This window comes from Rhinoderma darwinii, chromosome 13, assembly GCF_050947455.1.
Source record: "Rhinoderma darwinii isolate aRhiDar2 chromosome 13, aRhiDar2.hap1, whole genome shotgun sequence".
Taxonomy (NCBI): Eukaryota; Metazoa; Chordata; class Amphibia; order Anura; family Rhinodermatidae; genus Rhinoderma; species Rhinoderma darwinii.
In genome coordinates this window covers 31,417,966-31,441,504 of record NC_134699.1, presented here as the reverse complement: position 1 = coordinate 31,441,504, position 23,539 = coordinate 31,417,966, and the positions used below count along the sequence as shown (strand labels likewise).

At 41.3% G+C, this 23,539-nt stretch overlaps 1 protein-coding gene across 2 annotated transcripts in view; it reads left to right on the top strand.

Moving 5' to 3' along the window:
• MMP24 (matrix metallopeptidase 24) overlaps positions 1 to 23,539 on the top strand; it is a 101,896-nt gene that overhangs the window by 44,064 nt on the left and 34,293 nt on the right. The window contains exon 1 of one of the 2 annotated variants that reach the window (XM_075847054.1): positions 2,587 to 2,703. The exons of the other annotated variant lie outside the window; for it this stretch is intronic. The gene's annotated coding sequence lies outside the window, so the exon portion shown is untranslated. Of the gene's footprint in view, positions 1 to 2,586; positions 2,704 to 23,539 lie in introns of those variants that run through there. 2 annotated transcript variants of the gene reach the window in all.

Genomic DNA, 23,539 nt, shown 5'->3' with positions numbered 1-23,539 from the left:
CAGTCAGGCCCTGAATAGGAATGGCGGAGTAACACTTGTTATTCGCACTCATTAAAGCCGTCATAAGAGAAGTCAAACACTGCGCAGCTTCTGTTAACTCCAGCTTCAGGCATTTTGACAGGATAACATTGCACTCCCGGCCTTGGTTTACAAGTGTTTTGATGCCTTTTTTTCCACATAAATAGCAAAAATCAATTAGTTGCCAAAGTCTTTCATTTCACTACAAACCCACAACCATTTGCTATAAAATAATTGAATGTTCTCTCACGTCCCTGTCCTCAGGTGCCAATGGGAGCCTGGCGCTTGGCGAATTTTGATACAGATATTGCCACGTAGTCTTGCCATAGAAGAATCTACAATGGATCAGGCATCCTACTGTTTTTAATTCTTGAAATCCGTGTTTATTGTAATATTGGTGCAGAGGCATGCGTTGTCATGGGTCATGTGATGATCTCACAGCTGTACAGCTCGTTACAGTGTAGAACTTTCTCTTGTAATCTTAAAGGGGTTGTCCGGGCACAGACAACTGATGACCTATCCACATTATAGGCCTTCAGTATATGATCGGTGGGGACAACCCCTTTAAGGGTATGTTCACACGGACTATTTTCAGCCGTTTTTTGGGCCATAAACGCCCCGAAAAACGGCGTTCCGCTCACACGGGGCGTAATTTCTGCAACTGAAAATCAGCTCCATTCATCTAAATGCAACTTTTAGAGATTCATGCACTTGCTGCAGAAACAACCCCATTCAGGTGATTTTTAATCGCAGAAACGTCTGCAAAAAAAAAACGGCACTGTGTGATTGCATCCTAAGGGTACATTCACATTTGGCGAATTAGCTGTAGATTTTCATAGATTTCATTGCTGAAAATCCGCAGTGTGTTACAGTAGAAGCAAAGTGGATGAGATTTGAACAAGTCTCATCCACAATCTGCGGAAAAAAATCTGCTGAGAAAACGCTTATAAATTGACCTGCAGTGTGTTTTTTTTTATCTGCAGCGTGTTCATTTCTGCTGTGGAATTTCTGCACTTTTGTTACAGGGTTTCCCTCTTGAATTGTTCATATTTACCCCCTCCCTCCTCTGCCGTCCGCTCCGGCCTCCCTGGATGACGTTGCAGGCCATGTGATGCTTCAGCCTGTGATTGGCTGCAGCGGTCACATGGGATGCAATGTCATCCCAGGAGGCCGGACTGCAAGAAGAAATAGGGCGTTCTGGGTGAGTATGATTTTTTTTTCTTTCCGGCGTTGCGATTTTTGTGGCATAAACGCTGCGATTACGCCGCAAAAGTTGCAACGCTTTGCTTTCTGTTGTGGGTTTTGCATCCCCATTGAATTCAATTGGGAAGGCCCGCAGCGGAAAATAAAGAAAAACGCAGCATGCTGAGGAATTAAAGTCTGCACCGCAGGTCAATTTATTAACGTCTACGCTGTATTTTTGTTCTGCAGCGTGGGGATAAGGTTTTCTAAATCTCACCCACTTTGCTGCTACTGTAAACACTGCAGAATTTGCGCACACAATTCCGCTGCGTTTCGCAGCGTTTATGCTACGTGGGAACCCGGCCTTACATAGCATATTCGCCCTGTGTGCACATACCCTAACAAGAGCAGGACTGTCCTCAGGTTCAGTTCAATGACTGCAAGAAGAGATCCTGAAAACCCTGAAGAATTAATGCATAAAGTATATTAGTAATAGATTATAACCTTTCATTTTACAATAAATACTCTTTATTTGCTGAAACCGGAGAATCCTTTGAGAGCCATGTTCACACACAGGTAAGGGTATGTGCACACACACTAATTACGTCCGTAATTGACGGACGTATTTCGGCCGCAAGTACCGGACCGAACACAGTGCAGGGAGCCGGGCTCCTAGCATCATAGTTATGTACGATGCTAGGAGTCCCTGCCTCTCTGCAGTACAACTGTCCCGTACTGTAAACATGTTTTCAGTACGGGACAGTAGTTCCACGGAGAGGCAGGGACTCCTAGCATCGTACATGAGTATGATGCTAGGAGCCCGGCTCCCTGCACTGTGTTCGGTCCGGTACTTGCGGCCGAAATACGTCCGTCAATTACGGACGTAATTAGTGTGTGTGCACATACCCTAAGTTTGCTGCATAAAAGGCCAGCAAATCCATGAAAAAGTCTGCATGTGTAACATGCTGTGGATTTGACCGTGGATTCACCCTCACCTGCAATGCCAAGGTTGAAACCTGTAGCGTAATTTTAGGGCATGCTCCGGATCTGAAAATCAACAACGTGCCCTAAAATCAAAGCCGATATTTTCCATAGCATTCGGAATCCGCAGCGTATGAACATGGCCTCTTAGATCTATGTGTGATAGTTTAATGAAGTATCAAACACTGTAAAATGTCTTCGGCTTGTATTGTAGAAGACTGGTGTTAATTTGATGGACAGACAAATGAAGAACTGGCTGTGAAGTCCCCGGGTCGGATATAATTGCGATGGACGCTGAAATTTTGACAAACGGAGTCTAAACTGAATAACCCTTTGACTTCAAAAGCTATTAAGATTCACTGTAATCAAACCAGACCTGACACAACATCTCAGCCCCACTAGTGGCCATGATGCAATCACTTCTCTGCCCGGCGCTGCAGGAATGTCAGAAGAAGGGCCTTTTTCTGATTAACTATTAATGATAATGCGGAGCTCGTCACTGAAGAAGGAGAAACACACAAGGTATTTCAAGGCAATACATAAATATTTCGCCGGGGTGATTTGTAGGATCTTTGACCCTATTTACAGCTCACATTGGCTTTAAAAACATAACAAAACTGATATCCTTCCCTTTCTTTATGTTCTGTTCCATATCACAATCCAAAACAAAATTATAGGCACATTGGTCACCTGGCTCTGGTGATTTGTCTAAGGCCCGCATCCCACGGCTGTGTTCGGTCCGTGATATACAGACCGTATGTCGGCAGCATTTACCAGACCGAGCACAGTTCAGGGAGCCGGACTCTTAGCATTATAGACATCCATGTTGCTGTGAGTCACTGCCTCTCTGCGGGACTACCGTCCCGTACATGTTTTCAGTATGGGACAGTAGTCCCGCGGAGAGGCAGCGAGCATGGCTAAGGCCTTATTCAAACGAATGGTGAAAACGGCTTTGTGAAGGACGTTTTTTTAACGGCCTTCACACGTCTCCATAAAAATCAATGTATTTCTATGGTGCTATTCACATGTCCGATTTTTGCCAGTTTTCACGGATCCCTCAATAGACTCAAGTGTATGAAGAATCCGTGAAAAATGGCCGTTTTGCACGGCCAATTTGACACACGTTCATGTGAATAGGTACTAATTTCGGGAGTAAACCACCCTAGACATTTATTGGGCCTTAGAAATGGATGAAAAAGCAGTAAAGGCTGGGTAGAAGAAGGGACTGAATTTTTGTTTTTTGTTTTAACCCTCTTTGCGCTCATTCTGATGAGCGTAATACTCGTTCATGTGCTGTCCCTTGAAATAACTCACAGCACATGGACCCATTCATTTCAATCGCGCTATTCAGACATGCGTGAGTTTTCACGCAGCAAGTGTACATTGCGTGAAACTCACTGCATGTCCTATATAAAGAACTATAAAAGAAAAACGTGAAAAACGCATGCCACGCATCACACGCAAAGCACACTGATGGCACACGGACATGAACTGCTGGAAATACGCTGCGTTTATAACCCGCACAAATCGTCGTGTGCTTCTAGCCTTAGACTAGGTTTCGACGTAGCGTAAACGCTGCGGAATTTCAGCAACAGAACATGTGGAAATTTACAATAGCAGCAAAGTGAATGAGATTTTGCAAATCTCAGTCACGCTGCAGAAATAAAACCGTAAACAAGTCGTGTGGAAAGTGTTCTATGGTGCAACTTTCAGTTCTGCAGCATGTCAAGTTATGCTGCAGGTTCTGGGCGGAGATGCTGCGTGTTTGGCTCATAGACTTGAATGGGGAGCATAAATTTCGCAACACATAAAAAACGGTTGGAATCTCGCAGGTGCACCTTTACCTTACTATAATCAATGTTTAACACTAAGGGTATGTGCACACACACTAATTACGTCCGTAATTGACGGACGTATTTCGGCCGCAAGTACCGGACCGAACACAGTGCAGGGAGCCGGGCTCCTAGCATCATAGTTATGTACGATGCTAGGAGCCCGGCTCCCTGCTGTGTTCGGTCCGGTACTTGCGGCCGAAATACGTCCGTCAATTACGGACGTAATTAGTGTGTGTGCACATACCCTAAATCAGCAATATAGGCTCTGATGCACAGCCATCGGTTCTGTCTGTGCATCAGGAACATTCTGTTCCAGTTAAGGAGTTAGGGACACATACCCACATACCCTAAGGGTATGTTCACACTGGTGAGATACACTGCGTAAAAATCCACAGTGCATCCGACCTGGAAGCCACAGGGAATTTCAGCCGAAAGACAGCACCAAATTGGGGTGCAGATTTTCGTCCAGAATTGTCGCTGTGAAAAGAAGAGCAGACAACAATACAAAAAAGTCAATACTTACTATTACCAAATTATATTTTTATTATTGAGGTCTGTGGGTGGAAGGAATGTGAATTGGGTTTTTTTCAACTTCAGCTTTTTGCAAATTAGGTGAAAAATATAAAATTCAGTGTTTTTGCACTGACTTACTGATCACAAATGTATCGTTTATTTCAGTTGGTAACGGTACTGAGGAAAGCAGACCCGTACTTAACCATTAGTATGTGCACTGTTAGATTTTATTTATTGTTTCAATGCATTAAAAGGGATCAAAAAATCTTGATTTAAAAAAAATCCTACCTGTAGACCTTTTGTCTCCATGGTTACAGACTACAAATAAATCCTGCAGTCATGTATTAGGCTAGGTTTCTTCTATTGCATTTAACAGATACACTGGGAAATTTTCCTAACGTGCCCATAGACTATGATTACTATGTTTTTCACTGTACAGCGGGTGGCCGGGAGCGCTGCTGTGCAGGAGAAATCGACCTCGGTCCCTTCGTTCTCCGAACCCCCACCGATCGTTGCATATTGCTAGGACATGGCATTACATTCAAGGATGGAAATACCCCTTTAAAGGGGCTTTCTGTTTTATATGTTAGTAATGATATGCAACTTTCTAATATACTTGATAATTTAACAAAAGTCATAATTTGCGCTAAAAACTGAATTTTTGTGCAATAATTTGGCGACTTTTGTATTTGTACGCCGCCTTTCAAAAAAAGTGCATTAGAATTTACACCACAAAATGGTGTAAATTATTGCAGAAATCCACTCAAACTCATAGCTGGTGTAGATTTCCCTTTCTGGCGCCAGTCTTAATAAATCTACCCCAAAGTATATTAGAAAGGTGAATAACTTTCTTGAATAAGCTTTAATTACATACAGTAAAACCAGAAGGCAGAATATGCTGTGCTAACTATGTAAAGTGCTTTGAGAAAGTATTCAACCCCCTTGATGTTTTTCTGGTTTTGTTGCATTACAACCTGGAATTAAAATGGATTTTTAGGGGGGGGGGGGGGGAGGTTGGTAAATCAAATTGTACACTTTGAATATGAAAAATATTTTTACTATGACGCAGACAATAATTAAGACAAAAGAATTTAATATGCATAAGTATTCACCCCCTGAAAATCGATACTTTGTGGAGCCACCTTTTTCTGCAATTTCAGATGCAAGTCTCTTGAGGTATGTCTCTGTTATCTAGACACTGGGATTTTTGCCCATTCTTCTTGGCAAAACAGCTCCAACGTTGATGAAAGCATTCAACACGATGCTGCAAACTCCATGCTTCACTGCGGGAATGGTGTTCATGGGGTGATGGGAAGTGTTGGGTTTGTGCCACACATAGCGTTACCCTTGATGGCCAAAAAGTTTGAATTTAGTCTCATCTGACTAGAGAAACTTCTTCCATGTGTTAGGGGAGTCCGCCACATGCTGTTAGGCAAACTCAAAACGTGTTTTGTAATGTTTTTCTCTAAAAAGTGACTTTTTCTGTGGCGTGTACGGCTTATAGTGGTCCTATGGACAGATACTTCCATCTCTTCTGTGGATCTTCCGAGCTCCTTCAGTGTTATCGTTGGTGTCTTTGTTGAATCCCTGATTAATGCCCTCCTTTCCCGGTTTGTAAGTTTTGGTGGGCGGCCTTCGCTTGTTAAGTTGTGTCATATTCTTTCCATTTTCTTATAATGGATTTAATGGTGCTCCGTAGGATGTTCAAAGTTTGGGATAATTTTTTTAGAACCCAACCCTGATCTATACTTCTCCACAACTTTGTCTCTGGCCGGTTTGGAGAGCTCTTTGGTCTTCATGGTGATTAACCCCTTAACGACCGGCGTATAGTGTTTTTACATCAGTTGTTTGGGGTAGTTCTTCTGAAGTGCCACCTTTTCAAGTCGGCACTTCAGAAGAACTTTTCCCGCATCGTGCGGGGTGCTCCTGAAGTCTGGGCTGTTGCTAACAGCCTCGAGCTTCAGGGCAACGATTGGAGACCACTGGCATTGGTCTGCAACCATAACCCCTCAGATGCGGCGCTCAATAGCGAGCGCCAGATCTGAGTGGTTTTAGAGGGAGGGGGCTCTCTCTCTCACCCCACTGGCATCTTGCGTGCATCGTGGGGTGGCAATGGTTTCTATGGCAGCCTGGGGGCCTAATAAAGGCCCCCAGGTCTGCCTTTAGTGATTGCCTATTAGGCCTTGCCATAGGCATGACCAAACAGGCGCCTGTCAGTTTTACACTGACAGGCAGTAATACAGAAGTATTGCAGTGTATTATAAAAGCGATCAAAAGATCGCATAGTGAAGTTCCCTAGTGGGACTAAAAAAAAGTTACCGTAAATAAAGTTTGAAATAAATAAATAAAAGTTCCAAGTAAAAAAAATTAAAACCCCACTTTTTCGCCTTACAAAATACTTTATTATGAAAAACAGTAAAAAGTTACTCATATTTTGTATCGCCGCTTTCGTAACGATCTTAACTATAAAACGATCGCATTATTTAACCCGCACGGTGAACGCCGTAAAAAAATTAAATAAAAAACAATGCCAGAATTGCTGTTTTCTGTTCATCCTACCTTAAAAAAAAATTGATAAAAAGTGATCAAAAAGTCGCATGTACTCCAAAATAGTACCAATAAAAACTACAAGTCGTCCCGCAACTGTGTAAAAATAATAAAACATACAAAATCTATATAAACTTGGTATCGCCGTAATTGTAACGACCCGCTGAATAACGTTATTATGTTATTTATACCACACGGTAAACGGCATAAAATTAAGACGCAAAAAAGAATGGCAACATTTCTGGTTTTATTTTCCAGTACCCCACTAAAAAGTAAATAAAAAGTTAATCAATAAATTATATGTACCCCAAAATGGTGCTATAACAAAAATACAACTTGTCCCGCAATAAAAAAAAAGTCCTTATAGAGCTATGTCGACAGAAAAATAAAAAAGTTATAGCTCTTTCAATGCGACGATGGAAAAACGTAAAAAATGGCTTGGTCAGTAAGGTTTAAAATACCTTCTGTATTAAGGGGTTAATGGAGTTGTAGACTCAGGGACCTTTCAGAACAGGTGCATTTATACTGTTATCAGGTGACAGATCATGTGACACTTTGATTGCGCGCGCACACAGCGGGACCTTATTCAGCTAATTATGTAACTTCTGAAGTTAATTGGTTTGGACAAACTTTTGCTTAGGGGGAAATACATATGCGCTCACAACTATTCCGTTTTAATTATTTTTTTTTTTAATTTCAACAAGGTATTTTTTCTTCGTTCCACTGTAACAATTTTTCCTATTTTGTCAAGTCCATTACATAAAATCGCATTTAAAATGTATTTTCATTCCACGTTGAAATACAACAAAACAGGAAAAACAGCAAGTGGGGTGAATACGTTGACGAGGCACTGTACTGAGAGCAGCAGTAGTTTGAGCATAATAGTGTTGGAATATGAGTGTTTCATTTGCAATTTATTTTGTGGCAGTGCAGATAAGTGGCAAATGTAGGTTTTTACAGGGTAATTTAGTTACTTTGCGTCTTGCAGTCTTCTGGGGAGTTGAATTGCATTCATGTCTAGTCTGTATGTCACATTATATTTATTCAATAACAAGAGAGGGAAATTACCGCAGCTATGTGACTCTAACGTAACATCACACTCATGCTTTTATGAGATGAGAATGTGTGGCTGGATCAGGCTTCCTACAGCAGCACAGATCTCAAGATGTGTGGATCAAAAAAGTTTTTGTTTTTTACAATGTAAGGATTGCACTTTCTAGGAATCAGTGACCTGCGATTGTGCCCGAATTTAGCGCTGTCCCAGACCTCCTATCACATATACAACTATCGGTCCCACTCTAAGGCAATTGATCACAGGCTACTTTATTAGCATGATTAGCTCAGGCCCAAGGGTGCCCGTACTCCTAGCGGCTATGTGGCGGTAGTGTGCTGCACCGCCAAAAAGCGAACAGCAAAGCCACCCACGGTTAAACCGCAAATTTCTGTGCCATTACGGTGTGTTTTTTTCCACACGGCTTGTACAGATGAAGCCCATGGTTTTAATGTGCTCCACTTGTACAATTTGTGCATACTAAAACAATATTGCAGTTAAAACGGCTGAAAATTACTGAGCTGTTTTCAGAGAATACAGCCACTGATTTTCAGCTGTTTTTGAAGCTGAAAACTTTTTTTCTAGATGTTTTTGGAGCTGTTTTTCCATTGACAATGAAAAACCAATGAAAGTAGTGACATGCTCCTTCTTTTTACGGGGCATTTTTTTACGCGCCCTTTTTTAAAACAGCGGCGTAAAAAAAACGCCCCATCTGAACATAATGCAGTTTTTCCGATTGATTTCAATGGGCAGATGCTTGTAGGCGTTTAACTACGTCCCAAAATACACCTGAAAACACAGCGTGTGAACATACACTTATAGAAAGCAGCTAAAAAAGTCAAGAAAATTCATCCCTTAATATTCTTCTCCTTTGATTATATCAAGTCCCATAGTACAAATAAAACTGCGAGAAATATATAAATTATTCATCTATATTTGTCTGAGGAAATCAACCCCACTTTACAAACGTAGGGCTTATTCACACGAACATTGTATACGTCCCTGTGACGGCCGTCACACGGACGCATGTATTTTAATGGGGCCATTGACACGGCCGTTGTTTTAATGGACCGTTTGAAGGGTCCGTTGAAGAATAGAACATGTCCTATTTTCTTCAGTTTTCACGGATCCCTTTATAGACTTAAGGCTATGAGGGATCCATGAAAACGGGTCCCGCACGGGTGCAACTCGTGTTAGGAAAACGCCTGTTCCCTTAAAATCACCATGATTACTGCTCTAGCTTCTGGGCGGTTCTGTTTTACTTTGAGCCTATCTCTTTTCTCTGTTTTTCTGCCAATTATGTGTGGGGTTGTATTTATATCTAGCTTCCTCCATCTGGTCTTTGCTTGTGAATTCCTAGTCTTCTGATGTTCTGATCAAGCTCTGACACTCCCCGTACTTCTTACTTCTGGACTTCTTGGAAACTGACCTCGGTTTGTCTCTCGTTAACCCCTTGATTTTGATAATCTGCTCCCAGCTGGTTCTGACCTCTGCTGTACCTGATTTCCACTTGCTCTGTTTTGGACTTTCTGTTTACCCTCTGGCTGGCTGGTTATCTTGTTCAGGTTTGCCTGCATTGCACCTCTTACCCAACACTGAAGTCTGCTAAGACAACCTGAGTTCTATGCTGCAAAGACCATCCCTCCTTGCGGTTGGCTCTGGTGAAAACCTTAGAGTAGCCTTAGACTGTGTCGATCACAGTTGTGATGGATTTGAGGTTGCGGTTTTATTTGCACGCTCTTTCCAGCAGCCTTTGGGGAGTTGCTCAACTTGCAATTCCATAACAACTCGGACGTGAAAAACTGCAGTCGTCTGAATTCGGCCGAAAGATCAGACTTGTGTTTACCTGTATGGCTACTGTGTGTAGCAGAAACCCTCCTTCACTGTTCTGTCTGATATAGGGCACAAGTCATGCTAAGACCTGCCCCCTTAGAAAAGCCTAAACCCTTGGCCCTCAGTGACCAGGAGGGGATTAAAGAGTTTGTATAAGATTAGAATTTTTTTTCTGAAATTGCATTCTGGATAGAATGTGCTTGATTCATATAACTCTTACCTTTACCTTGGAATAGTTAAAGTTTCTATCTAGCTATATCTTTAAAGGTGTTGTCTGGTATTGAAAACCTTTTTAGGTAGCTGTGACTTAATAGATGGGGCCTTGTTCAGGACTATCATCCATTATCCAGAACAAAAAGTGTCCTGAAAGAGTGTCTCCCACACTGCAGTACCCTGCACATCCATACATTAAAGGACAGTCCATTGTTTTCAATGGGAACTGTGTAATACGTCATTTTTCCTCCGGTGGCACTGCAGGGAAGTTGTACAGTTGCTCACAAGTTCCTTCACAGATAAGAGAGATCCTGGCAAAGGAGTACCATGTGATTAGCTGATGATCAAAGGACCCTTCTAGCAAAATGGGATTGTTCAAGTCCCTAAAATGTAAAAGATCCCAAGCCATGGCAGATTTCAGTCCACTTGTGAGAATACAAGCATGAAAATATTATATGCAAGCATTGTCAAAAGCAGGAAAACATCTGACCATTACTGTCATGTACATTATCATTCTTGACAATTTTAAACTGTCTCTAACACCTGGACCATTTGTGAGATGCATTGCTCTTTATATAACCGGCTTCACAATGATAATTTGGCACCAGATGGCATCGTTTTTCCTGTTGACAGAAATTGCATGGAGAAAAACAAAGTGCAATTTGTGACGTAGAAAATTTTACTGCAATGTTACCCAGCAATTGAAGCGACTAAATATACAGAGTCGTTTGATATTTTTAGAAAGTCATTCAGTTAAATCTCTGCTGACGTACATTCTCCATGATTAACAAGATAGTATAGTCTAGCACATCTTTGCATATATACTTCCTCTGCTGATTTCATAAGTAGGTCACATTGTGACATTTCCATTGCATGGAAAGTTCGGGTCCAGGGCTGAGAAGTGTTTTCTGCCACTGCTAACGTGTATATTGACCATTCTGACTGAAAAGCCTGTTTAAGGGGGTTAATATTTGTCCCCTAGAGCTGATCTTTGGAGATTTTATATGTAGGGATGAGATATGTAGTATAAGTCCATAGAAAGCTATGAGGAACCTCAGGTAGAAATATGTAGCGTGTAAATATAAAATCTCTCGCGCAAGCGAACTCTCAAAAAAAATACCGTCCATATTAAAAAGTGTGAACAACACATGTTATTTTAACGGACCCCTTTATATGTCAAAGTATAGAAAACCTTTAACATAATATCCACTGTATATTTTCTGTCATGTCCTAGAGACAAGATAGTAAATGTCAACTGGAAAGGTTTATGATCTGGGACTCCCCCACACCCACTATAATCATACCTCCCAACATTCAAGTATCGAAAAGAGGGACAACCGATGTGGAGCGGCTAGCGCGTCGTGGCAATTTCCTTTTAAGCCACGCCTATAAACCTGCCCAATCCTCGCCCATACACACCCGGTTCAGCCCACTCGGTATCATGCTCCCATAGTGCCTCCCCAGAGTATAATGCCCCAATAGAAGCCCCACACAGTATAATGCCACTATAGTTGCCCCTGCACAGTATAATGCCCCCATACAGTATAATGCCCCCATAGATGCACCCATACAGTATAAATCCCACACAGATGCCTCCTATACAGCATAATGCCCCCATAGCTGCCCCCAAAAGCATAATGCCCCCATAGCGGCCCCCTTACAGCATAATGCCCCCCATATCTGCCACCATACAGTATAATTCCCACACAGATCCCCCATACAGTATAATGTTCCATAGTTCCACAATGTCCTGTAGGTAGTGCCCACATAGATTATGCCAGTGCCCACATACCACCACAGTGCCCACATAGTGCCAATGTGCCCAAATATAAAGTGCCAGTGCCCATATAGTGCCACAGTGCCCATGTAGATGGTGCCCATATAGTGCCACAGTTCCCATGTAGATAATGTCACACCCTTCTTGAAAATAGCACCACCCTGCCTGTAGATAGCGATACGCCCCCTCTCGATAGCTCCACCCTGCCAGTAGATAGCGCTAACAACCCCTGTAGATAGCTCCATTGGAGCTCCCTCTAGGAACGGAATCCCCAGCCAGAGCATCGGCTACTCTGTGGCCGGGGATCCCGCTCCAGGAGGAGCCCCTGACGTCACTGTCCATAAATGGATAGTGATGCCAGGGGCTTCTCCAGGAGGGGAATACCCGGCCAGGGAGTCAGCAACGCTCTGGCCGGGGATTCCACTTCAGGAAGAGCCCCTGACGTCACTGTCCCTATATGCGCAGCAACGCCAGGGTATTCTGCAGGAGGGTATTCCCAGGCCAGGGCATCGGCAACGCTCTGGCCGAGGATTCCGCATTGGATTCAACTGTATCTGCGTCCTGGGGACGCAGATACAGTTGAAACCGGGACATACCACCAGCCGCCCGGGACACCGCCCTGAATCCGGGACTGTCCCGCTGAATCCAGGACAGTCGGGAGGTATGACTATAATGAAGGAGCCCATGGCGCTGTTCTGAATGCCATGCTCCTTTAATCTTTAGGTCTTTATTTTTGAGATCCTAGTCCACACAGTGTTTTTTGCAGCTGATTTTACCGCAGAAACCGCGTTGGAATCGTCACATAAAAAGACCAAATCTCCCTCTATTGATTTTAATGGGAGGAAGGGGCTTTTTTTTTTTCCTGGGCGTATTTTGACCACTTGCCGGAAAAAAAAGCATCATTCATTATCGTGGAGCGGCTTTTGTCCCTAAACCTCCATTCAAATCAATGGCAGCCAGAAAAAAATCGCTCCGTTTGGTTGTGATTGATAGGGTGTTTGCACTTGCTTAATAAAAAAAAACACCCTTAAAAAAAGACTAAAATAATCATCCAAAAATGCTTGCATTTGAAACATTTCAAAATCTGCTTCAAAAATCTTTGAAATCAGAATTTGTGCCAAGAAACGCCCCAATGGGAGGCAAAAGCATTTTTTTATTTTTTTTGCCAGGCGGCTTTTGACCAAAAGCGGCATGCTTTTTCTTCGAGCGGCTTTCCGCCTCTGACCTCCTATTGAAATCAATGGGAAGCAGAAAAAACCTGCGGCGCTCGTTTGGAGCGTTTTTTTGCCCGCGGTATTTGCATTTGATTCAACGGCCGCAGTAAAAAAACGCTGCAAAAACGCAGAAAAAAAATGTCAGATAACGCTGCCAATTTAAAATCTGGCTCAAGATTCCTGCAGGAACTAGGCCTCAGTGTGAACATAGCCTAACAGCAACAAAAGAAGATCCAAACCCTATAAATATATGTTATAAATTGTGGACACATTTCTACAAAAGAAACAAAATGGGGATTACAGGTGGGCATTCACTTTAAAGAGGTATCCCCAACTCCGACATTTATGGCATATCCACATACCCATACACGTGCTATAAAAGTCCTCACCCCCATTTAAGAACTGGAGTAATAGGAAAGCACAATGATATCTGTCTTACTATAGATATTATTATAGTGCATAGATCCTATACAGTGTAATGTCACCATATGTGGCTGAACGAGAGGTCATTGGTGGCTACAGGTATAGCTGTATGACCAGGGCTTCAGAGCTTCATGTTACTTCTCTTATTCAACACTATACAGTTATATACAGAATTGACTTCTTAAAGAATTCATATGACTTATTGTTTCCATCTTCCTCGACAACTCACCCACTAAGGCCCCTTTTACATATATTCTTTTAATAGCTCATTCATAGCGCCTATAACTCTACGTGGTATGTATACTGTTTTTATGCACTTTTGATCTCTTGCATACATTGGCTAAAAGATGTTTGAAGGCTTATGAAAAGTACCGTGATGTCCTATTACAGTCCCACTTTTTACATACTCCATTACAGAACAGTGCATTTGGATTGCACTTAGTGCTTTACTGTATGGCATGTTTGTCTGGCAGTATTCTAGTTCAATAAGGCACTTTAAGATCATGGGTCTTAATGCGGAAAACTACAAAGTATGCCTATGGGAAAAATATTTAGCAACGTAGACAGATTTTGTAGTTCTTGCGTTGCAGATTCTTTTTCCCATAGGCATACAATGCAAGTACACCACATGTGAGCGCACCCTAATAGATTAACTAAATACATTTCACGTGGAAATCACAGGTGCATTTACACCTGGCGGGTATAGAGCAATTTTTTTTTATTTTTTTACTATTGGTTATACAATATCATGCCAATAATACGCCACAAAACTACCAGATGTACAGGTACCCTACGGGTATGTTCACATGCAACAGATTCATTGCAGATACTTCTGCGACTGAAAATCCATTCTGTACATGTAAATGTGTCTGTTTCTGCAGAATGTGCATGGATTTCTGCAAGCCCCATTCAGATAAATAGGACAGTCGCAGAACTTTCTGCAAAAATCACGTGTTCTCCAGCAAGTAGGTCTGGTTTACATGTAGCGTTGTGGAGCGGATCTCAGACGCTAAATTAAAATGCAACACAACTGCATTTTAGTACATGGTTTTGCCGCAAAACTGGGACAGATAGGGCATGCAAATGTCAAAGATCCAATCACTTTTTTTTCAATTGCACTAAAATGCATTCACTTGAACTGGCTAAACTGCAGTACCAGGCACCGTCGCATGACCCGCTACATCTGGATAAAGAATGAATTGGCCACAGCACTGCAGCAAGTGCCATTACCCTTAGTTCTGATGATTGGCGGGATGTCGGACCCAAAACCTATGCAACATTGATGATACCTCAAGGATATGAACACCTGGAAAACTCCTTTAAGGCCTCTTTCACAAATACAATTTTTGTGTGGTGTTTTTTGGCCCAAAAAATGTAATACAAATAAACTTACGTACATGCATTCTTAATGGTGTGTTTTTGGCTAATAATGTGTGGGTTTTTTTTGGTGGTGTTTTTCACTTTGCAAATCATGTGATGCAAAAATTCCTCTTTACAATACACGCCACCAAAAACACCATAAAAAAAACCCAACACATATTTTGCAAAGAAACCCACAAAAAACTATGGCAGTCTATGAGACAAAACACCGCTAAAACATCGACGCAAAAAACATCAAAGCCAGACTTGCTGCCATTTTGGAGAAACGCCACTAACCAAAAAAGGCATCTAAAAAACTGCCACGTTTGTAGGGCGTTTTTATATTTCCCCATGAACTCCAAGCTAACATCAAGCCACAGCGTTTTTGTATTTTTTTTGTTACGTGATTGTCCAACCGCCAATCCTGCCCAGTAATGCCTACCCTTCCTCCATCTACACTTATTACATACAAAAAATTTACTTTATAACATACCGTAGTCACTTTATCGGAAATATGGTTACTTACTGGCCGCATGGTTCTTAGATTCTGAGCAGGATTTTTTCCTTGAAATCAATGCAGCACAATATCCGAACATGAAAAACTCATCTCCTGATTCTGGACAAATACAGGGAGACGTGAGGAGTTATCATTGGAGGCCTAAAGAGCGGCTGTAGTATACGGTGACATTGTCATCTCCTGACCACACACGGGTTCTTCTATAGTCAAGTAATGTGTGTCTAGGCAGCAAAGCTCTCAGTACGTGTCCTACAAGACGAACAGCAAGACGCTACCTTCTTTATTAGTGCTGCGTGCAGAACAGAAAACCTGAAATTGCTTTATATTTTTATGTTCTGCCGTTCTATATGCGCAGAATATACTGAGCTTGTTTACCACAGCATGAAGGCTTTAGAGGTTCTTTGGAGGTCCCATGTACTCTGCTTCTTTTCTAGACCCTACCTGCCTCACCTTAGATTAGAACATAAACTACCCCTAGCTGCCGGACTTAAGACGAGTCATCCTTTCTAACCAAACATTTCTTTTGAAATTGGCTTTTCAGATATTTCTTTAGAAGGGAGTAAAATTGGAACCGGAAAATTGCTAAAGCAACAATAGCTGCCTCTAATGTTTAGAGCATTGTCCTCTAAAATCAAACAATTACGTGGAAATAGAAGTCGATGAGCTCTCATGCTTAGCTGTTTCTTTTTTATCTTGATGGAGCAGAATTTGGATCTCCAAAGGTGACAAGCGGCTTCTTTTGTACCTATAAGTACAGACAATGACAATGAAGAGCATTTATTATAATAGTACACTCTCACCTGTTACTGTTCTGCTTCTGTTACAGTAGGTCTTGCATTAAATTCATGAATTTTGTGGATGGGCGTCAGTTTTTGCTGACAATAGAAAACTTTGTAGAATACTTAAATCTCAGCATAATTATAAAATATTACAGAAAGACCTAGATAAGCTGGCAGCATGGGTAAAAACATGGCAGATGAATTTTAATGTTGCTAAAAGTAAAGTAATACACCGAGGATAGAATAATAGTATTAATGCATATACATGAAATGGAATAAAACTGGGTATTCTGGTTACAAATAAACTAAGCAGCAGCACTCAATGTCAGGCAGCAGCTGCAAAAGCAAATAGGATTTTAGGGTGTATAAAAAAAAGAGATAAAAAAATGTGATTTAAATGTAATATCACCCCTCTATAAATGCCTTGTAAGGCTACATCTTGAATATGGAATTCAGTTTTGGGCTTCAAATTGTAAAAAGGATATAGGAGAACTCTAAGTGGTTCTAAGCTAGAAAAATGTAGCTTGTTCAGCCTAGAAAAAAGGCAACTTAACGGTGGATTCATTGACATATATAAGTATATGTGTGTGGTCAATACAAAGAACTAGCACAAAAGCTGTTCTTTCCAAGGACTTTACAAAGGACCAGGGGACATTCATTGCATAGGGAAAAAAGATATTTCAGACATCAATATAGAAAAGGGTTCCTTAGGCTGGGTTCACACGACCTATTTTCAGGCGTAAACGAGGCATATTATGCCTCGATTTACGCCTGAAAATACGGCTACAATACGTCGGCAAACATCTGCCCATTCATTTGAATGGGTTTGCCGACGTACTGTGCCGACGACCAGTCATTTACGCGTCGTCGTTTGACAGCTGTCAAACGACGACGCGTAAAATGACTGCCTCGTCAAATAAGTGCAGGACACTTCTTTGGACGTAATTTGAGCCTTTTTTCATTGAATTCAATGAAGAGCAGCTCAAATTTACGGCCGTCAAAGACGCCTTGCAAAATGCGAGGAGGAGCAATTACGTCTGAAACGACGGAGCTGTTTTCTCCTGAAAACAGTCTGTCATTTCAGACGTAAAAGGCAGCTATCGTGTGCACATACCCTTACAGTTAGAGTAGTCAAACTACCCCTACCCCAAGAAGTAGTAATGGCAGATACTTTGTCAGCATTTGAAAAAAAAAATCTAGCAATGAAAGGTGTGTAGTAGATTGCGAAAGGTTGAACTTGATGGACCTGTGAGTTTTTTCAGCCGATGAAACTATGTAATCAGGAGGCCCAGGATGAACAACAATACAATAGGTCCTGCTTTTTTTTTATACCAGAAACAGCTTCACTCCTGTCCATAGTCTGTGTCTGGTATTGCAGATCAGCCCTATTTACTTGAATGTGGCTGAGCTTAAATACCAGACAGCCCATGAGCAAGAGTGGCGCTGTTTCTGGAAAAAAAAAACCAGATCTATTTTTCTAATCTCTCTTATATTTCTTTAGTTTACCTTTATCCTGTTTTACATTCTGGCTGTAGTTCCTTCCTTGATGGCAATCTATTATTGTAATTGTGCAGAATAGACAGTTTGGAGATTGGTATCATTTAATAGGTGACGTTGGAGAAAAAAAGCCATGTGAAAAAGGAGTTTTAGATCGTTTTGTAGCAAAGACGCGAGATAAGATGATATATTACATCTGCATTCATCCTGCTCTTTTAATTATTGAAAGACTTAAAGTACAGCGTGCGCCCTGATTTATGATCCTTCTTGAAAGGGTTTTTAAGAGCATTTCACTATAGTAAATTTGTAATTCAGTGTTTTGCAATTTAAAAGTCAGCCACTATAAAAGGAACATTATGCAGGCTGCTGTTCTAGTCATATCAAGAAGCTGTCATTGTCAATGGAAAAATGTAAATAGCCTAATAAACTGGCACAGTATATGTCGACGCTGGATAAAATCAATTTGCTAGGCCACCTTGGTGACTAAAAAATAATCCCTGATGACTGTAACTGTTTCCCGGCCTGGTATGCGTTCGCATCCTGGGGTGCTTACACCTGCTGCCAATGCATGGAGCCATACGCATGAAGCCAGGCTGTCACTGGCAGCGCCTGACACCTTTATTCTGGCAGAGGCAGCCACAGATAGAGAATACATTGCCTGTGAAGTTATGCCAGCCCTGGTATGCTATAGTGTTGTATTATTGTGCCCGCCGACAGAACTTACAGCACAAGGACATGGCGGGGATAAGTTAAAAGGCAGCTAGGTACTGTGACTACTCTGGCCGGAGGCGAGGTACTGAGTTGACTGCTGCAGTGCTGGGGGTACTGCTGTGATTACTGTGTATTGTGGAGTAGGGCAGCACTGCTGTGACTAATGTGGGGAAACTGCTGTGCGACTGATACAATATAATGGGCAGTGGTATGTGCCTTTTATTTGGCTTCCACTAATTGCAAAATGCAGCAGAATACGCAGGTGAGGTATAACTAATGGTTGTTATTATTATTATTATTATTATTATTTGTAGTCTTGAAATGACAAAATGCATTGTTATCTGTAATGGTGGCAAAATTGGCTGTCAATCAGCTTCCCCAGAAACGGTTATAAATAAGGTACCAATGTTCTTTAACACCTACCCAGACCTTGATGTAGAAGTATGTCAAGGACCTGTGGCCGTTCTATAATACTCAGCCGATCCTGTGTATCAGTGATTGCCAGGGCTGACATCATCATGTAGACCGTTTTGTCACTAATAAAGGCCCCCACGGCTGTCTCCTGTAAATGCCTTTTTAAAGCATATGAGGTCTTGAAAAAAACAGAAGTGGGGAGGGAAAGAATGGGGGGGGGGGGAAAGAGGGTGAAAAATAAAACAGGCGCTGCTCTAAGGTAATATTGTATGACCAATTTGTATTAAAATGATTCAAAAGACGGCAACTCATCGGCATAGGTGAGTCTAGCTGGTGAAATGGTTTACTCACCCTTTAGAGTTGTGCAAAGTTCATTGGCACAACTCAACTTTTAAACTTCATAGCATACCCTTGGAGTTCGCACCGGCGGCAGGTAGGCACCTAATCTAGCCTGATGAAGACCCAGGTTCTGGGTCGAAACGCGTAGCACACCTGTACTGTTTTATTGTTTTTACTGTTTCATCATATTTATGGAATAAATTAAAAATTTTACCCTAGCGGGAAATTAGTGGATCGTTCCTTACCCAACGGAAGGAGAACCACAAAATACACCACGTTCATACAGGAGCGCCTTGAGAAGGAGTGCATTTTTCTGTATAATCCATTGGATTTTTAAAGCATATCAATGGTGTATAATATTTCTATTCTGAAGCATGATATACTGGCATACATTTTAAAATGTAAACCATCATGGTCATTGCTTTTATCATTGAGAGGCGATAGATTAGACAGCTGATGCACTAAATGAGATCAACCAAGCTCAGTTTGTCCATCCATTGTCCAGTTTCCATTGATTTCCATACGGTAAAACAGGACGGATGTTTATGTCAAAGCTTATCTCCAGCAATAAAGCTACCAAATATATTAGGAGGTGTAAAAAAACTTTTGGCATCCATTGGGCCCATAGTGGTCAATAGACCCGTTAGGCGTATGTCCCTGAGCATTTCCACAGCTTTAATCCATTCATAATTTTCATTGATCATTGGGTCATAGGCTGATTTCAGACAAATCTGCATATATTTTACTGATTTACCATGGCTTCTTTCTGAGAGCAGAGGCAGAATGTGAATAATAGTGAGAAAGAAATATGAAAACATAATATTAAGTTCTGTCACACGGAAATAGGAAAAACAGCTGGGGATTGTTCTGATCCTGCTAGACAGATGAAAACATTTGGTTCATGCCTGTTCCTTTCCCACAGGAGGCTGGAATTGTGTAGCAACTGCAAGCTATTCTTAGCCGCTAGATATTTCACAGGTAGTAACTATTAATTTAGAAACGGCAGCGCACAGAATAGTTCCGGCCATTAAATCATTTTTCTCTTCCCTTTTTAATCTCATGTATTATAGCAATGTGAACCGCTTTATATAGGATTTAGAATAAAGATGTCTGACTTTTGTTGCCTTCTCTTAAAATAGTAAAAGAAATTAAATTCCTGGAATCTAAAGCTGGCCATACACATAAGGTAAAAGTCTGCTGAACCCCCTGATTTGGGCAAAATCACCCAAATTACTGATGTGTATGGGGGCCTCCCAAATCTCCCCTGACGGCAGATAACGGGGGGAAAGAAGTATCCGGCATGTTGGATTTCAGGATTATTTCAATGGGGAGGGTAATACGCCGCTGCCAGAACCCGGGAATTGGTCAAAATAGTTGTCAGCTGAACAAGCGTTTGGCCAACAGCTATATCCTGTGTTTGGCCAGCTGACGTTCTTCTCTTAAGTCTTTCTGAGTTATCTTGGTGCCATACATAGATTCAAGGTGATAACCTTTAATGGCAGCCACCGGGTGATGGAGGCAAATAGTAGGGTGACTCCAATTCAAACCGGGAGAGTTTCCATGTCTGCATTGGGTTAGTTTGAGTCTATACTGCCACATGGCGTTACCCCATTACCCATCCTTCCTTTCTCCCTCTTTTAATTTATGGATGAAGTTGTGTTTCTTTCTGGAGGATGTTATAAACCCAAGTATAATTAAAATATTCACAGGGGTGTAGCTATAGGGGGTGCAGAGGCCTTGATACCTAAATATTCACCCTAAGGCCAGAACCGTATACCGATGTTGTGTGATGATCTCCATAGTCTGCACTCTGCTGACTTTGGATGCTTCCACAAGGCCTTTTGGAAATATTTCTGTAGATCTTGTAGGTCTCTGTTATACCTCACCCATTATTGCGTTCTTATATATTTGTTATACCCCTGACATTGCTTGTCTTGCCATAGCTGATCCACCACTGTTAGCATTATTGGTAACATATCTTTGGTAATCAAACACCATATTAGTCTGGATTCACACACAGCGTTTACTTGCGTTTTCGCAACGTTTATTTGCACATTTAATAATTGGCATCGCTGATTCCTTTTTTTGCTTGAAAACTTCAGCTAGTCAGTGTTTATAGATTCAAACACTATCTTTACAAGCTGTACAGAAAAACGCTCAACTCCCCAAAGTAGCTTAAATCCATCATTTAATGATGACCTGTCACCTGCCCAAAAAACTGCAGTTGACATCTCAGTTAGATTGCAGGCACCTCACAGATTCTGATGCTCTTTTTTTTTTTCTCCTAGCCCCCACCGTTCCTCAGATATCGGGGCCGTTAGTTCTGGTGTCTGATATGCAAATAAGGCCTTTAACTGTCAAGTGGGCGGTTACCCTTTATGAAGTGACGGGCACAAAAACTAACGCCACGATATCTCAGCAACGGTGGGGGCTAGAAGAAAGGGATAAAAAACGGCAGAATCTGTGAGGCATCTGCAATCTAAATGAGATGTCAGCTGCAGTATTTTGGGCAGATGACAGGTTCCCTTTAAAATGCTTTAACATGCACAATGATGTTCCAACCAATGAGTATCTGTATTTGGTGGTCCCTACCTTATGAATCAATCATTCTTCTAGCACAGGAGTGGAGAACGTGACTTGTTATCATTACATGTAGGACAACACTATACAATACAAGGTGCTAATAAATTGCTTATATAGAACATGAGGATTCGGACTAATTATCTTCCCGTTTTTTTACATAATTAGTTTGGATTAAAACTTTATCCGTCGTGAAGTACTTGAAGTAAGTTTGGAAGCAGCACACAAATTAATTGATGGTCCTTAAAAAAAAGGAATTGAGTGTATGGTTCTGAGTGACGGGTCTATTATACTGAAAGATATCTTCATTTCTGCCCTTAATACATAAGGTAAACTAATGATGCTTGCACTCATTATACTGATCATTAATATAAGCGCTATACTAACACATAATAGCTCATTAAGAACTTGCAAGTTGTTTTTTTTATGTTATCAGTTTAATTACGTGTCTTAAAGAGCCAGTGCAGTTAGATATGACATTTCTCTAACTTGTTCAAATGCATATTTTTGTCTTCAACTCCTTAAGAACTAGGCCATTTTTTATGTATACGTTTTTTGTTTTTTCTTCCCCGTCTTCCAAAGGCCATAACTTTTTTATTTTGTCATCAAATGAGTGGTGATAAGGCTTATTTTTTTGTGGGATGAACTGTAGTTTATATTGGCACCATTTAAAGTATCATATAATGTTTGGGGAAACTGAGAAATAATTCCTTGTGAGATGGAATTGGAAAAAAACACTGCTATTCTTCCAGTTTTTTGGGTTTCGTTTTTTTTGTAAATAATGTTTAACATATACACTGGCACATATGTCCAAAAATACGGATGAACATATCTCCCATAATGCCATTTCAGAGAAATATATAGCAAAATAAAAAATTGTTCAGAAATGACAGTCATGACAGTACAGTGGTGACATATACAACCGCTTTAATTATGACCGCATCGTCATGGGAAGGAGAAGCCTCTTAAGTAACTTTCAAGAGTCCTAATTTGCCTTTTCAATTTTTGTAGCAGATATCGTTCCATAAGGGTAAAAGGAACTATAAATTGTGCAGCTTCCTACGCTGTGTAATAAGTTTCCAATGAAACGTCTCCATTTCCTAAACAAAATGTTCAGCGCTCTAAATTGAGAACAATTTTAATTTGGTCTGTCAGAGTATGAATAGTAGGCATCGTAGATTGCAACCAGTTTCGAAGCAAACATTTCTTAGCTACTAGACAGATAGTATGGATTAAAGTAGGCAGGTATCTCCCACTACCCGTCTCACTACCCCCCATATCCACAGAGTAATTAAAGAGAAATAGCAATGGAGAAAGGGGCACCGTAAATCACCTTGTGGATCAATGCCTTTTCCTTGGACCAAAAGGATTGAACAATTCCACATTGCCATAGGCCATGGTATAAGTCAGTTTTAGGAGCATTACATTTAGGGCAATGAGCTATCCTATCTGGCTTGGGTGGGGTTGGCAATAAATTAAAGGCAAAGACTGCTCTATGCATACTTCTAAAATGAGTGTCCCTCCAGTCTTCATTTAAAACATGACGACGGACTGCTCTCCACCGCAGGAGAATCTTCTCTCCTACCTCCGGATGATTGAGCTGTTTAGCCCAGGCATCAAAAAAGGAGTTGCTCGAAATGGTGGAAAGTCCCCCACTCAAGCATTCGTATACCAATTATTTGGAAGTACATCTTGTTCCTGGGATCAAGATTTTGTCCATGTCATTCTGAGTTACCTGTTTACGAACATTTACTAA